The sequence below is a fragment of the Malurus melanocephalus genome, unplaced genomic scaffold, assembly GCF_030028575.1.
Source record: "Malurus melanocephalus ecotype Western Australia unplaced genomic scaffold, MMel_1.1 scaffold_632, whole genome shotgun sequence".
In the NCBI taxonomy this organism is placed as follows: domain Eukaryota; kingdom Metazoa; phylum Chordata; class Aves; order Passeriformes; family Maluridae; genus Malurus; species Malurus melanocephalus.
In genome coordinates, this window is record NW_026623864.1 from 182,071 (window position 1) to 197,944 (window position 15,874).

Genomic DNA, 15,874 nt, shown 5'->3' on the forward strand with positions numbered 1-15,874 from the left:
CCAAAGGAAATGCTGTGTATAAAATCAACCATCTTTGCAAAAGAATTGTTTTGATGCTCCCTTGCTAAAAACAGAAATGTTTTACCATGTTGTTCATTGTGTGTTCAGGGAAATTTTGCATAATGAAGTTTGGTTGTTTTCCTTTGTAATTCTAATTTCCTCTGTAATTCTRTAATTCTAATGCCACAGTTCAATGAAAATGTATTTTCCAATTATGCATTTTTCTGATTATTCATACTTTTACTAGAAATAAGAATTATAAATGTATTTGACTAGCAGATAGCCACATTTCAAGCTTATTATTTCATTTTTCAGAAAATTAGTATCCAAGTGAGAAGATTTATATGTTTAAGTAGGAATAGGCTCTGTATTATGTACACAACTCAACCAGACTGTCCTTGGGCAACCTTAGATATTCCCAAGGATTTGAATTACAATCTGTGTCAACGATTCCCACATTTCTTTCCTCCTCACTCACTTCCCTTTTGTTCACACTTGTAATTCAAACTGCTTCTACAGAATCTTCTCCAGATGTCCCCTTGCCAACTGAAAATCAATGTGTCAAAACCAGMCCTTCTCTCCTCCCAGCTCCTTTCCTCCTGTTTTGCTTTAACTGTCAACAATTCCACCATCCCCCTATTCCACAAGCCTTTAAGCTCTGGTATCATTTTCAGCTCTTCTCCACTTGCAAAGCTCCACACACCCAAGCACATGCTTAATGTTAACCCTACCGCCTTCCATAAAATCTCTCTGCAGCAAAGTTTCAAAATAGATGTCAAACAAATATCAAGTGCCACTGACTGTCTGAATGAAATGAGGATTTACCAGCCGCAGAAAGCATTTCCTAAATCTGACAAATGAGAAAATGAAAATCYTTAGTCCTGCAAAACAGGTTGTGTTTGTTTGCTCATATCTGTTATTAATTTTCTGCACACAGGTAGAGAAAAATGGGAATTATATACAATGCTAAACTATCATTAGCAAGACAACAATAATTTAGGCACTTACCAAAAAAGAAAATGCCATCTGTTTTAAGCAAGGCTGCCTACTGTGAAAGCCTTAACACAGTATCTTACACAATTCCTATTTCAAAGTTTCAAGACAGTTACATCTTTATAATAGAGCATGTAACTAAACCAGCCACCATTACTGGACTTGTTTATTCATTTATTCATCTTATTCTCTTTACTAATCACACAACTTTACTAGGCACATGRGCACAAACCCTTTCATTACAAACTTTAAATTTAACCCTAGAATATAACTAACACAAAAKTCTTGCTCTCAGATATGATTTTAAGGTAATTTTATCTTTTGAATGAAAGAAAAAAACCCACAATAAACTCAACAGTATTTTTACTCCATTTTAGAGACCCTGGACTCACCTTCAGCGGCATCTTCTTGAAGCAAACATTTTAATCGGCAAGAATAACATGTACTCATAATGGAACATGGGGCTAAAAAAATTACACCAAAGATAAGGGATTTAATCTTTTTTGTTTCTTTGGTCCATCTTAATTCAACACAAACATGTGAAGATACTTCCTCCTGTTAAGGTAACAAAGGAATCCAATGTGACCTTTACGATTTAAGAAATTCTCCAAACCAAGGAAGTGTAATATATATTGTGTATCGTGAAGTGTTAAATTTGAAAGGGCCTGCCTATCCTAGTTTTCATATATGGGTAACACTTTCAAATACAAGAGACAATCTTCAATGCATATTTTAAATTTCAAACAAAAAAAAAAAGTTGCCTCAAGCATCTTACACAAGTCACCTGAAATAYGATGAACAAGCTTTAACACCTGATAAAATTTTGACTTTTTAAAGTCAGAATTTGCTCTCATTTTCCAACCTGGCTCCTGCATTTTTTCAGGCAGCTGAACTGCATGCAACAGCGCACTTCAAAACCACAGCACGAAGCAGAAAGGGTTTYTATGAAATTAACACCAAAGGTCAAGAAATCCAAACCCACTCATCAGAAAACTTATAAAGACAGAAAACAAACCCCATCCAGACAGGGGCAGCTCATTTTCAGATAAGCTTAAGCCAATTTTCTTGATCATTTTTTCTATAGAAATACATGCTATTCACTGACTKTCAAGAAGGTTCAGATATGTTACAGATATTTAACACTCATCTACTATCAATGGGAAAAATCTTGCACAATCTCAGTATTTCTCAACCATTAAGCAACATAACTCTCTCATCACTGACTAAAGAAAAGATCCGTGAAAATATTTTCAACTTACAGGATATGATCACTCCTGAATGATACACTTGACTGATGGTTTTTGACTGCAAAAATAGTTTCCAGAAGTAGATGATTCATGTAAACTCAAAATTTCATGGAATATAACACAGGGKTTTTTTTGAGGGGGGAAGAAACATTCTCAAGAGATTAAGTGTTGTTTCCACTGCTTTGAACTTATCATTTCCTAGCTAATGGAAGTTTTCATTGTCTGCAGCTCACATCTTTATAAGGACCATCTGAATGTGTCATTTCACAGGCTATCTTCCCCTYCGTGACTCAGGGAGTTCTGTCTATCAGTTCACCTCACAAACAGGGCCAAAAAGCACGGAGCCATATGGGAATATAAGTACAACTAATTACTGACTTGTTTTAGTTTCAGCCAAACTTGGACTTCATCCTAGTATTTTCTTCCCATAAGCCATCATGTCACATGTTCAGGCAAAGTAAGGAACATTTATTTTCTAAACCTTGAAAGGGCCTAATAATGACTTAGCTGTCCAGCTCCCCAATTTTCACTGCTGGTATTTACATCCATGTTTCCTACCAGGAAATCTATTTGAATAAAACCTGATGACTTGTGGCATGAAGAGGTGGAGGGAGAGCCAGTCCCAGCCTCAGCCTGTACACAGGCTCCATTATTTTGGAAACAGGCAATGGTTTGGAAGAAAATGCACTCACTCTGTGTCTTGGAACACAGATCAGAAACAAATCTTCCCTCAGCTGAGAAAAGTCTTCCATCAGGCACAATTTCTCAGGCAGCAGTTCCACCCATAGATTGTGCAGCAGAGCAGATATGAGTAACAACATATTAACCCACCCTGCAGAGAGGATGTGCTGGAAAACTACAACAGCAGCCACCACGAGCAAATCCCTCACTAACAATTTTAGAAACCCTTCATATGCTGCTGGCTGGACAGCCTTGAAGATTCCAAAGCTATTTTTCTATTTATTTACAGTGATAGAGTGGTCTTGTGTCTTCCCCGTTGTTTTTAGTGTTCTTTTTTTAAAACAGCTCTTTCTTTTGCTTTCCTTGCAGATACAGAAGTTAAACATAAGCTATTTAGAACCCACATAAATTTAAAGAAAATCCAAAGACACAACTGTAAAGAACATGAAGATGGCGCACAGAAAAAACCCAAAACATGTGTAGTAGTGAGAAAAATACAACAGAAATTTTGACATTTGCAAAAAGACATGGCAAAATAAAGAGTTACAAGGAGTAACTATTCTTTTACTATTCATTCCACTGTAAAGAGATTTTTTTATACTTAAGTGAAGCTTACTTGAGCTTGGTTTTGGTTATTGAATTTTGGTTGCTTCTGCATGTGCTGACAAATTTTTAGAACCTTACTTTCTCCTCCAATTTAAATAAYGGTCTTCTCATTCAAATGCATTTTAATTTATAGTTTATGCTTCATATACTAACAACCCTCATAACAATTTCATAATTTCATTAACTGAGGCACAGAGCCTGTATTGAGGAGTACAGTGGCTAGACAAGTTAGAAACAAGTATTCTGCTAAATTTCAGACTTGTATTATTTTATCCAAAATCTTTTCAGTGTTAGCACAAAGAAACAGCCCATCTTTCTCAACATGGCTCATCTGGACAAGCTCATGATTTCACTCAGCACAATAGCATCCACATTAATAAAAAAATTCAAATCCCTTCAAACTAAGTACATTACAAAATCAAGTTAAGAAAGATAATAGCATTTGTGTAGAAACAAGCAGTTGAACACAATACTTGGCTTTTGTTCCTTTGCTAGATTTATTGACAAGGTAGAAGCCAAAACTATTTTTTTGTTGTTGTTGTTTTTGTTTCAATTTAACGCCAATATCTAGAAAAAACATCTGGTTATTCTACACCATATTAAAAGTAAAACTGCCAGAGAACAGAACATCTTTCATAAAGAGTACTGCACGTGCCTCTCAACTTTCTCAGGTTTTACTTTCAAAATTGTTTGGGCTGCTTTCTTTAATGTCCTTCCACAGAGAGGCAATTCTTGTACAGGAATCAGTCTTGGATCTAAGTCATCTACTCTTGCCACCAACCACTTAGACACCAAAGCCTCACTTTTTTTTGAGGGACATAATTACTGTTAATTTATCCACACTGTAGAGAATCATTTCAATATCTAGGCTTTGAGAAACACTGAGATCTGAAAAGTGTTTTGAAGTATGTTTTCTTGGTGGTATATTGTAATACATGTCATTGCACAAGAACAAAATATGAAAAAATAAAACCAACCAGAATTTTCCATCCTGGCTTTTCCTACAAAATGCAGGCATTATCAGAATCAGCCTAGTTTTTAAACRGCAATTGAATTCATCTGAATCATCACCCAAGATTTTTGTGTAACTCAATGCTTACATGATTTTGTTATAAATTGTGGCAAATAACTGATGACTTAATCTCAATTAGATTAAAAAGTAAAGCTCAAAATTCCATACGCATTAAAAAAAAAAAAAATCACATACATGAATATGTTTCCTTTTTGCTATATCAACACAGATTATAGATTGTAGCCACTAAAACATGGAAATTGCAGCACAATTTACAGAATTAGTGTCAGACCAGAAAAAAAGAGGGAAGATATCTAGAGATCACATTTATTTTGGCCATTTTTTCTAAAACATTCTGGGGTTTGCCATGCTAAACAAATTTTAATAGCATTTGATTATTGTTTATCCTTCTATTTCCTTACATTTAGCTCTCCTCCATCCAAACTACTTTTTTAAAAAAGAACTTTAGCTTTAAGAATTTTATTTTCAGTTCATTTGAATGTCTGAGAACCAATAGTTTAATTCATGAGACCCTTTCTCCAGCTGCTATGTATCATTAAAATACTACTGATTACACTGGAGCAATGCCATTGACATCTCACAAGTCCTTGAACTAGTAAAATCCATAACAAATGAGAAAGCTACCAGATAGAAGCAGAGCACTTCAGTCAAATATTGAAGAAAATCTGTACAAATGGTCATGMTATATTTATTTGCAATTTGGCAAAAACTTCAGAGAACTCAGAAATTAAGCCTGAGATGAGGAACAACTTGCCCTGACAGGTAAAACCACTATATTTTATAATAAGTTCTGCAGGGTTAAAAAGATARCAAAAGTTTTTTGCTCTTGTAAGCTGTTGCTCCAATGCAGCATCTACTGCAAAGATGCACACAATCCGATGGAACAGCAGCACGGGAGATGCTTACGGACACGAAACAGAAAATAAGGAAATTCAGTAGCTACTGTGTATAGCAGTGTCTACACACCATATGACCTTGGAATGCTTCTGAAGATTAATACCTCTTGACACTACTCGAAAATAAAATAATTCTGATATCTGTTTTGTTTGTGGCTGTGGCAAAGCACAGGTTCAATTTTATTGCAACAATGCTTTTGTCTTGCAATCCACTACTATGTGTTCAGCCGTAAATGCAAAAGCAAATGTTTAAGAGGYTTAAGTCTTTTTACTGGTAGGACTTGTAGTTATTGAGGGGGTTTCAGATTTTCTCAATATTGTTTTGTTTATTAGCTTCACATTTTTTGATTCTAAAGTGACAAGTTGATAAACCAGAAAACAGATAATTTGTTATTATCTAYCTACTTAGAAATGCTAGCAAATAGGAGGGAACAGATAACATAATGAACCTGGGTGTGATCCTAGATTATTTCAGCTAAAATAGCAATAAAACAAGGGAAAAGGCATTGCTGTCCTCAGAGCAGGTGGCTTGGCTGCCAGCTCTCTGAGCCTGTGAGGGTATGACAGTGGTCTCAGCAAGCACTGACAATCAGAATAACTCTTCCACTCAGGTCAAATTTCCTTTAGCCTTTATAAGCTAACTTTTTATCTCTTACCATACCTGTATACTGCTTATGTCAAATACAACACCCATGTCATATGACAAATTATGAACTACAGTTTACTGTGATTCAACAGAGGTGTCTAAATGAAAAATGTTTTATAAAATATACTTCCAGCAAATATTTTCTCCCTTTATTCATTAGTGTGCATATCATTGCAAAATTTTTATTTGACTAAGGCTTGTTCCATACGTGACTGGAAATTTTATTTGCTATACTATGTATACGATGTTATAACTACCATCATTTAACAAATTAATCCTAATGGGAAGGGGAAAGAAGCTCTTTAACATACCCTCCAATAACCACAGCCCACCTTAGTCAGATATACTTCAAATATTACCTCTTCAGGGATTTTGCTTCTTGAATCATGTCTGCATGCTGCCTCTTTTGACAAATATCACAAAGCTAAGCTGTGCTGACTAAATACCAAGTGCATAAACCATTACATTATGGCTCTACAAGTGGATACACAAACATAGATCTGCAATTTGCACAGATCTCGCTTTATGTTGTTATGTTATTAAAGAAATGAAGCAATCACAGGCCTGGAGTGGTCTTCTACAGTCTTTTCCAAAAGCATAAAACATATTGACTAAAGAACAATTCTCAGGACAGAAAAGGGTCAGACTGGACACAACTGAGTGGGCAGAAGGCACTTTTTTCATATTGATCAATGACCTGGAGAAGGGAGAGAATTTCCCAGTCTGTGGGACTCTTTCAGGCAGTCTGATGCCACGCCCTGCCAATAGCTCAAGTCACCAAACACTGTGAGCAGGGAAAAACATGTCAGAAAAACTTCCATGTAAAGAAGTGTAACAGAAGACACTGCAGGGAGGGAAGTGGGAAACAGACAGGTTGGAGGCAGAGACAATCTAAACCATGCCATGATGACACTGAAATTGGGACTGGCAGTTACAGCTTAAGAAAARGGACACTGGAATCATCACTGGCTCTTCTCTGAAATCTGTGACTCAGTGACAGCCAAAAAAGCCAACAGATCATCAGATGTCATTCAGGAAGGGTATGAAAAACAAGTTCTTCATTTTGTGTAAAAATCTTATTCTATCCACAKCTTGGTCATCTTGGAGAACTATGAGAAGGATGTCAACTTAGAAAAAGCCCATGAAAAACAGATGAAAATATCAGGTGGACTTATAAAGACAGAACAAACAGGCTGGGAAAATTCAGGGGGAAATGGGAAGGCTGAAAGGGTACAATATAATCAAARTTCAGAGGAAGCTTCAATAAATTTACGTTGTGAAACCCAGAAACTGAGAAAGGACAGAATTTCTCTCTCTAAGATGCCAAAACAGTTCTGGATGCGGAAAAATAAGAAGGGCATTCTGTCAYGGGAAAAAAAAACCAAGTTGGGGAATTCCAAACATTTTAATTGATTGCCAATTAGCTGCAATTTCCTAATTTTGGTTCCTTTTGCTTTGTTGCTCCTCAATTCTTAACCCACTTTAACCCAATTATTAACTTCTTTGGTGTGGGTTACTCCACTGGCCATTGTCACTGGGTGTTGCACTTTCTCCTATGTTTTCTCTGAAGTCCTGTTCAGGTCGGTTTTCACTCCTTCCCCTTCTCAGACACCCTTCAGGCCTTGCATGTCCCCTGTTTCTCCTCCTTTTCTTGACATCTCTCTTGTTCTCTACTCCACCTGCCCAGGTGTGTTTCTTGTTTCTCCTTTGCCCATGCTCAGGAGCCCCTCTTGCCCTGGCACTGTCTCTTGCATCTCAAGTTTCTTTTGCCAATGGGCTACTGCCCTTTCCTAAAGAGATTTTTCCAGAAGCAGCACAGACTCCTGAGTGGGCCAGTTCTGGTGCACAGGGTGTTTGMTGCAGAGCCAAGAGTGTCTGGTACAGTCAGTCCCTGACCCACACTCACAAAGGTACAGAATCCCTGCCACCAAACTCCTGTGCAATACATGGAGCAGGAACCATCCAACCTGTGTTCATCCTGACTGGCCTTTCCTTGACGCTGTTGGAGGCACCCATGGGCTTTCTCAGTAAGTCATTTTTCTGGGTTTGAGTACGCTGTCAGCCTTGAAATATGTCAAAGCTCCTTTAAATCAAAACCATGGCCTGAGGCAAATATGAATACATATATTTGTTCAGAGCTTAGATGAAGTCTTAATTTCACACACAAAGTTTCTGCAAAAGCCATTTATCTATGCTTGCCTTACCTCAGTGTATACTGACTCCAGAAGAATTCTAAATGGCGGGAAAATAGCATTTTAAAAATCCAGAAGAAATGGTTATCCATTACAATAGAGTTGTAACATTCTTTCTGATAAATGGCAAGTTTTGGACATCTTAATTACTGTGCTCCGAAAGAAAATGTCAGCCCCCAGCCTTTGAATTTCCACCAGCATGTAACCTCCACATGTACTCAAATTAAATAAAAATYGATTTGTGAAATAGTGTAGCTAAAATCATGTTATTTTTCTACCTTTTAACATAGTTTAATAAAATAATTTTTTTCATTCTCTAKCTTAAAGATTTACTAAAGCACTTAKGATAAAAGTTCCMCTTGCTATAAATTTCCTTAAGATWCTGTTTCAATCATTTTCTCATCTACAAGAAAACTTGCAGCTGTTGTGTTTTKAAAAATTTTGGCAGGGATGTATTTGTATGTTGTCAATGATGTCACCATCTTGTGACAAGCTACAGAATGCTTTTGGCTGGGTCAGATTTTGTCTGGGCTACAATTATMTACATTTATTTTAAACTCTTAATTGAACTATGTCTTTGAAATGAACGTTCATGCAGACATACAGCAATGAAAAAGAATCACTTTTGCTTGCTTTACTTAAGTAGTTAATTCATGATACCAAACAATACCATATGTTTCTTCTCAATAGAAGCATTTCATTAACACCTGGGATCAGACAGAATTATATGGAAGCTGGGTTTTCATCTTCACCTCTTGAGAAATATTTTCCCAGCACACTGTGTTTCAAATACGTGCTCTCTGTAAGGAGAATTTTGTTCTAAACAGGGCTGATCCCTTGTATCAGTTTTAACAATCAGCAAAGACATTTGCATAAGGTCTCAAATAGCACAGGAAAAGTCACCATAAAAGCAGAGGTTGTGTGAGAAACTCAGGGGAAAAAAAGACCATGCAGCTGTCAGGCATCCCTCCAAAAAGGCTGGGCATGAAGAAGGAGGAGTGGAAGCATACAGAAGGGGAGGCWGAGGATTGACCAGGCTGCCACCTCTGCAGAATTGAATTTTGCCATCTCCAGGCCTGAGGACTAAATAAGTTAATTCAATTTGTTTAATGAGCTGAAAGCTTCTTACAAGCCCTGCTTTTAAATGTCTGGTCAGGAACACAGAAATCTTTCCAAAGCATTAAATCCACTACTTGCAGAGAAGAGGAAATGTTTCCCTGGGATAATGAGGGGAAAGGGTGGCAAGGGACAGAAAAGGATACAGCCCTGTCAGGARCCTTAGCAAGGCTAAGTGTTTTTCACTGGAGCATCCAGTCTTTTCACAAATGCTAATTACCTTTCCCATCTCCAGACAAACTCTGCCCTATTTGGGAGCGATCCAGGTAGGAGGMAGGAAAACAAGTTTCCACTTACAAGGGTGTTTACGAATGTTTTTTCACAAAGTTTTGATTTATTTCCTTAGAGAAGTAGATGAGGATTCTGTCCTCAGACTGTTTTCCCCTTGAAAGACAACCGTGAAGGAGAAACATAATCAATCTGATGTTATTATGTACAAGAAATCCCTTGGTATTTTTCTCAGTTTGCGGTCTGCACAAAAAAAAAATCAAATCTTTTTTACTTCAAAAGACATTTAAAGTGGCTTTAAAACTACTGAGGACACTGAAGGTATATGCTGATCTTAGACTTTAAACGTAAGCCTTGCTTCAACTCTATTCTAACTATTCTATGAATCTTGACAAATACAATTTTTGAAAGCATATAGAATTATWATTGCACAGAATTGTAATAAAATGTCCTGTACCTTTTTTTTTCCTGAAGTGAGTGACATGTAAACAGCATATTTGACTCCCAGGAATTTCAACAAATTACAGTTCCTCAAACAGAATATTAGATTTCCATCTACCAGATAATGTGCAGAGTGGAACAYTATCTATTGTCTTCTGAAACGACAAATATTCTTGAAGAATTTATTTTAAAATATATTTGACCATCTAAGTTCCAGCTTTATTTGTACTCTTTTGACTTGGCATAGTAATAGGGAAAAAGCAGACTCCACTATATCATTCAAAATAAATTATTCATACAAAAGAAAAGCAATAATACGGAACACAGAAATATGAAAATATTCYAACAAATACCGAATGTCCTTCAAACTTTTTTCCAAGAGAGTTAAAGCTATCAGTATGGGTTTGAGTGGTGCAAACTCTAACTGAAGTAAAGCTGAAATACCACTCATCCCACCCCCAAAGAAACCATCCCACAAAGCAAGTCCTGTGCTGTAAACCAACAGATGTGCTTACAACAACCATATCCCATATTCCCAAATGCTTTGGCTTTCTCCAATGGAGAAGCCTCCCAAGTGAAAGGGCAAATAAAAAGCACCACCTTTCTCCTCTCTTTTACTTTTTATTWTAAAAATGTGCTGTTTCCAGTAATAACACACTTGATGTGATGGAGAAAGAAAATGAAATCCAATTGCCATTGGTTCTTAATAAAGAACTCCAAATCCAGAGTTTCTAGGATGTCAGGATTGTGGAAAAAAAAAAACAAACCAGCCCATTTATAGCTGATCAATGAGACAGAACATCATTTCTTTGCACATGCCAAGTCTATGATTCTGCAAATGTGCAATCTATTCAAAGCTGTCCTTCCTTTTCGACATGAGTAAGCCTCATCTCCTAAAACACTGTAACAGAGTGACTCTCAAGCCTTGCAAACAGTGCATATGAACTTTTCTAGAAATTAATGCTTAATTTCTGTGATGTGCCTTTCCTGGTAACACTCTACACCCAGGAGCTGGAACACAGCAGGGATTAAGACATTGCCCAGTGTTTGTCAGCAGATAGAAACTGGACCACTTGGTTTCATGGTTGCTGTTACAGCCCAGAGTCCAAGAGAAATGACAATAGGGAATTAAAAAGGCTGTATGGATACATCTTCTATTAGAATTAACTGCAAAAATGAGTTACTGATCTTCTCTGCTGAAAGTTGAAAATGCTCTATTTTTATTCAACTCTGACTGGTATGATAATGGCCCTGATACAAGCTGCTGAAATAACAGCCCTTCTTTTCCTGGACAATGCATGAGAAACCATTCTGCTTGCAGGCASAGAACGAGGCTACAACTTCTTATCTCTGTTGGTACTCTGATACAGCTGAATCACAAGAGCAATATTAACTACTGTGGTAAGAGACAAGGAAGAAAAAAAACCCTGAATTTGAATTCTATAGGAAGACATTTTAGTTGTAAATGCTGTTACCACTAATAACAACTATTATTAAAGTTTTGCACAGAGAAAAGTATTTCCTTATAAATCAGTTAAGCAATTGCAATTGATGCTGATGCTGTTCATGTCCTTCCACCTTAAGATTGCAGCTAAAGAGATTTCATAAAGAAAATACCAAATAGTGCCCTACCTACTAACTTCATTTGCTACTTGGTCATTTTTTCAAGTTTGATTTCACTCTATTTTACTGTAAYCTATGGGCTAAAAACCACTCCTAAYTCCAGTAATTTCCAATTTCTGTCCCATTGCGGCTGCTACAAGAACTGTAAGGAATTAAAGTGCAACACTGTTTATCACCTCCAATTCTTCCTCAAAATGRGAATGATTATTTGCTCCAGCAATAGAGTTGGGAAGTATGGAATGGGTGTAAYTTTACTATTGAGTCAGCATTATGAACCATCCATTGATAATAACTACACCAAGTTATTCTTAAAAAATAAAATCTTTTCTAGAAAACAGAGCCTCTGAAAACTAATATAAAATTTTAAAAACCCAAATATCTGGTCTTTGGAATGTGAAAATACCACAAAGGAAAATTAAGTATTTACAGGTTTTGCCTTTTGCATATTCTTATTCTTTTGCCTTTTCATTTTGCTTGATGCCATGTATCACTTTGAAACTTCACAGTTAAGAGCATCACTAATTTTCAGTGCATTCCACCTTTTTTTCCTTTTGGTTATATTCATTTTTCAGATGCCATAGGAAACCCAGAATTGCAGTACCAGAGTTTGTCATTATTGTAACACAGAGAAAACAATGGCTAAATTTCTCAAACACTTAAACCACTTCACAGTGTTCTGATCCCTTATTACATGCAATAATTAACCCCCCAGCTATTACAGCATAAACAAATATTTTTAACTTCCAAGCCATTGTGGGACATTTGACATTGGGAAGAAAAGGGCACTGGTGGGGCAGCTCTAAGCACAAGGAAGTCTTTGAAGGAAATCAATGCTCTATTACATAAACAGAGAAAAGCTGCTTTCTGATGGTACAGCTCAGAAACTGCAATTTTCTGTTACTTTCCATGCCAGAAGCAAGGCCTAGATGTGATAATGTAGCCTGCTAGAASCAAGCTGCAGTGCTAGGACAGTAAAACACATTGCTCATAAGAGCATCACTATGATCTGCACTGGACTTGAATACAGGGTTGCATTTAAGACTCAGGGACAATAAAAATCATAGAATTTTCATCTGTCTGCTGCTCATCATACTCTTCTGTGGCTGTATTTGAAAATGCACAATAACAACTGAAAAAATATGTTATTTTGAGGGAAGTTGTTTGAACAGTCAGCTGTAGATTTGTGCAAGTTGAAAACTTAGATACCTTAGTCGCTTCATTGATGGTCATCTCTTTGGAAATGAAAAAAAAAAACCAACAAACCCTAAAAATCATTTTTCCCCCCACATCTTTCACCTGATTTTCTTTAAACCTGAATCCATTTCTAAACATCAAAAAATAAAAATATGTAATTATCACACATCTGTTATGTATCAGAACAATTACTGTCACATCTTGTTATCATTTAGCTTTCCCCAACTCTTCATCTTGTCCCCCTAGATTATGTTTTCTTTGAGTTGAAACTAATTCATTATGATGGGTTTTCTCTTTGCAGGTGTTTCTAGGACRYCCAACACCTTGTTCCAATTTTCTTMGARCARGCAGCCTTTTGGTCATGAGGATAGTTCTGCTCATGACAATTACATGTGCAATGCACTAAATTGCTCCAGACAGCTTAGCTTGGAAATGCATGAAAAAAACCAGGACTCACGTGGGAGAAATGCCAAGAAAAACAAAGCTTTTTTACTAAAGTGACAGACATGAAACCCACGATGAGAATCAACAATMTTCTTAAAATAATGAAAATTATTAGCTGCTTACTCTATGTATTTCCTCCATGTTCCCTCTATCTCTAAACACATACCAGACTTTTCTTGTTTAAAAAAAATTCCAAACAAACCAAAACACCCCACAAAAATACCCCAATTGGGAAATTGATAAGAATTCATTGTTTGCCCCTAAAATTTTAGCCCAAATATACAATGATTCAGGTAAGCATTACGTGACCACTATGTAACCACTAGCTATTTTAATATAATTTTCTATTTTGACACATAAGTAAAAATTTTGGTGGGTTTCTTTACTSACTTCAGTGGGGATAAAATAACTTGAAATAGGTATTACAATTGTAAATTAAATTCTATGAGGGGAAGGAGTTATTTCATATTCACAAAAGAAACAAGAACAATTATTAGCCAAGCCTAAGCTGGACATCTGTAAGACAAATACAAATACCATGCAAGGCTAATCAGGTTACACTAAACATAAGTTATTGCAAAACAATCTCTTGTGTTCATGATGCCCAGTACTCCTAGCCTCAGCAAGTAACAGGAATTGCTGCTTGTAAAAAGTGCAGTGATCATTCCTATAAATGGACAGGCAAACATTGTGATGAGCAATTTTATTTTAAAATGAATCTTCTTTTCAAATCATAAGGCAGATCATATAAGTAGCTGTATAGTTTCCTCTTGTGTAAAAAAAAAAACCCTCATTTTGTTATAAATTAATGTTTATCATAGAAAGACAAAAATATAGTAATAATGACAAAAATGAATTGGCTACAGGTCAGTGAATTATGAAGAAATACATCTCAATAATGTTAATACACAGTTGATAGCCCTACAATGTTTTTTTTTACTTTTTTTCTGATTTTAGCCCCACATGTAATTCAACAAATCTCAGTCTAGAAACCATCCAGGTTAAGCACAAGATGAACTTTGTGAATGTAAKTAGGGCAGAGGAACTGCCTTGAAAGAAATGGCTCTAATTTCCCTCAGTTCTTTACCCTGCAATCATTCTCATTCAAATGTCAGATGTTGCCACATTTTACAAAATATTTATCACTACAAATCRTAAACATCTGGGGGGTTTGTTAGGTTTTTATGTTTTTTGCATAATTTCTGTTAACTGGATTCAATAAACAAAATTAAATTCTTATGGTTTTCCARTGGAAGCTGCCTGTGTGAATCACATTATCTATGATTTTTAAACCTAGTCTAGAACAGTGCTATTCTTTATATCTAACAAGTTCAGCCAACACCATAGCATCAGAGTGGCTTTCTGAAATTCATTACCGTTTATCCTCACACCAGCCCAGCAAGGGCATCCCTATTACCATCCCTATTTTTAAAGTGGAGCACTGACATCCCGAGTAAACTGAATTATAGGGAGGACTAGAATCAAGTGGAAGATGGCTGAACTGCTCTGACATTGTGCTGCTAAACAAGCAAAGCCTGTTCTGTGTTCCACCTTCTGCCCTGCTCCACTGTGTTCTTTACATATTTGGGCTCTGAGCACAGTCTGCTGACCTTGTGCTTATTCTGCCACATGTACCAAAGATCTGTCACTCTGCTAGGGCATTCTTCTCATCCTTAATAGTTATTTTATGAGCTACAACAGGTATTGCTTAGTTCTAGTCATCTGTACCTTTATTCAGCAAAGGCATCAAAAGCCTAACTATTACTTTTATTTTTCTATACCCTCTTACTGTCTACTTTGGGATTTTCTGAGTCAGAACTGTGATGTACTATGAGAAAGGCTCAAAACTTCCAGTAATTCTAATGAAAACCTCTTTCTCAGGGGACACCCAACATAAACGCATGGATCTGAAAAATTCCGGTAGTCAAAAAAGAATCAGTTGCTTGGGTGTTCAGCTATACTGGGATTTTTGAGCACATTTTGTACCATATATTTYATAGTTATGGTCAGGTCCAGAAGTGGTTTAGACAACCCCTGCAGAATGTAAATTAAAATCTACAGTATCTACATTACRCTGAGGCTTTTATCTCAAGTGGGACATTATTCAATTTACCTTGAACTTTGTGAACTACATGAACAGCTCCTTAAGTAGTCTGGGCTTCAGATAGAGAAATAAGAGTTCACTACTTCAATACTCCAGTATGGAGTTATGAAGTAGATGGTCAGTGACAAAGCATGAATAAACAATTTGCTAATATTGAACCTACAATTTTCCCCCTTGTTGGTTTTTTTTTTTTGCACCAAAAAAGTGCCAGAGTAGACATTACCTATCGATGCCAAACAGTTTAATAAAAAATCCTGACACCTAATGAAAAGACACTTATTCTCAAGATCTGATTAGCTACAAGTACATAATTTTAATGTTTCCATGGACCTTCTGCCATCACCAGTCTTCTCCTCTGCATGYTGTTAATGTCTGTTCCCCATGGCATTGCAGCCCCTTTCTTGCATCAAGAGAAGCTCCCACTGGTATT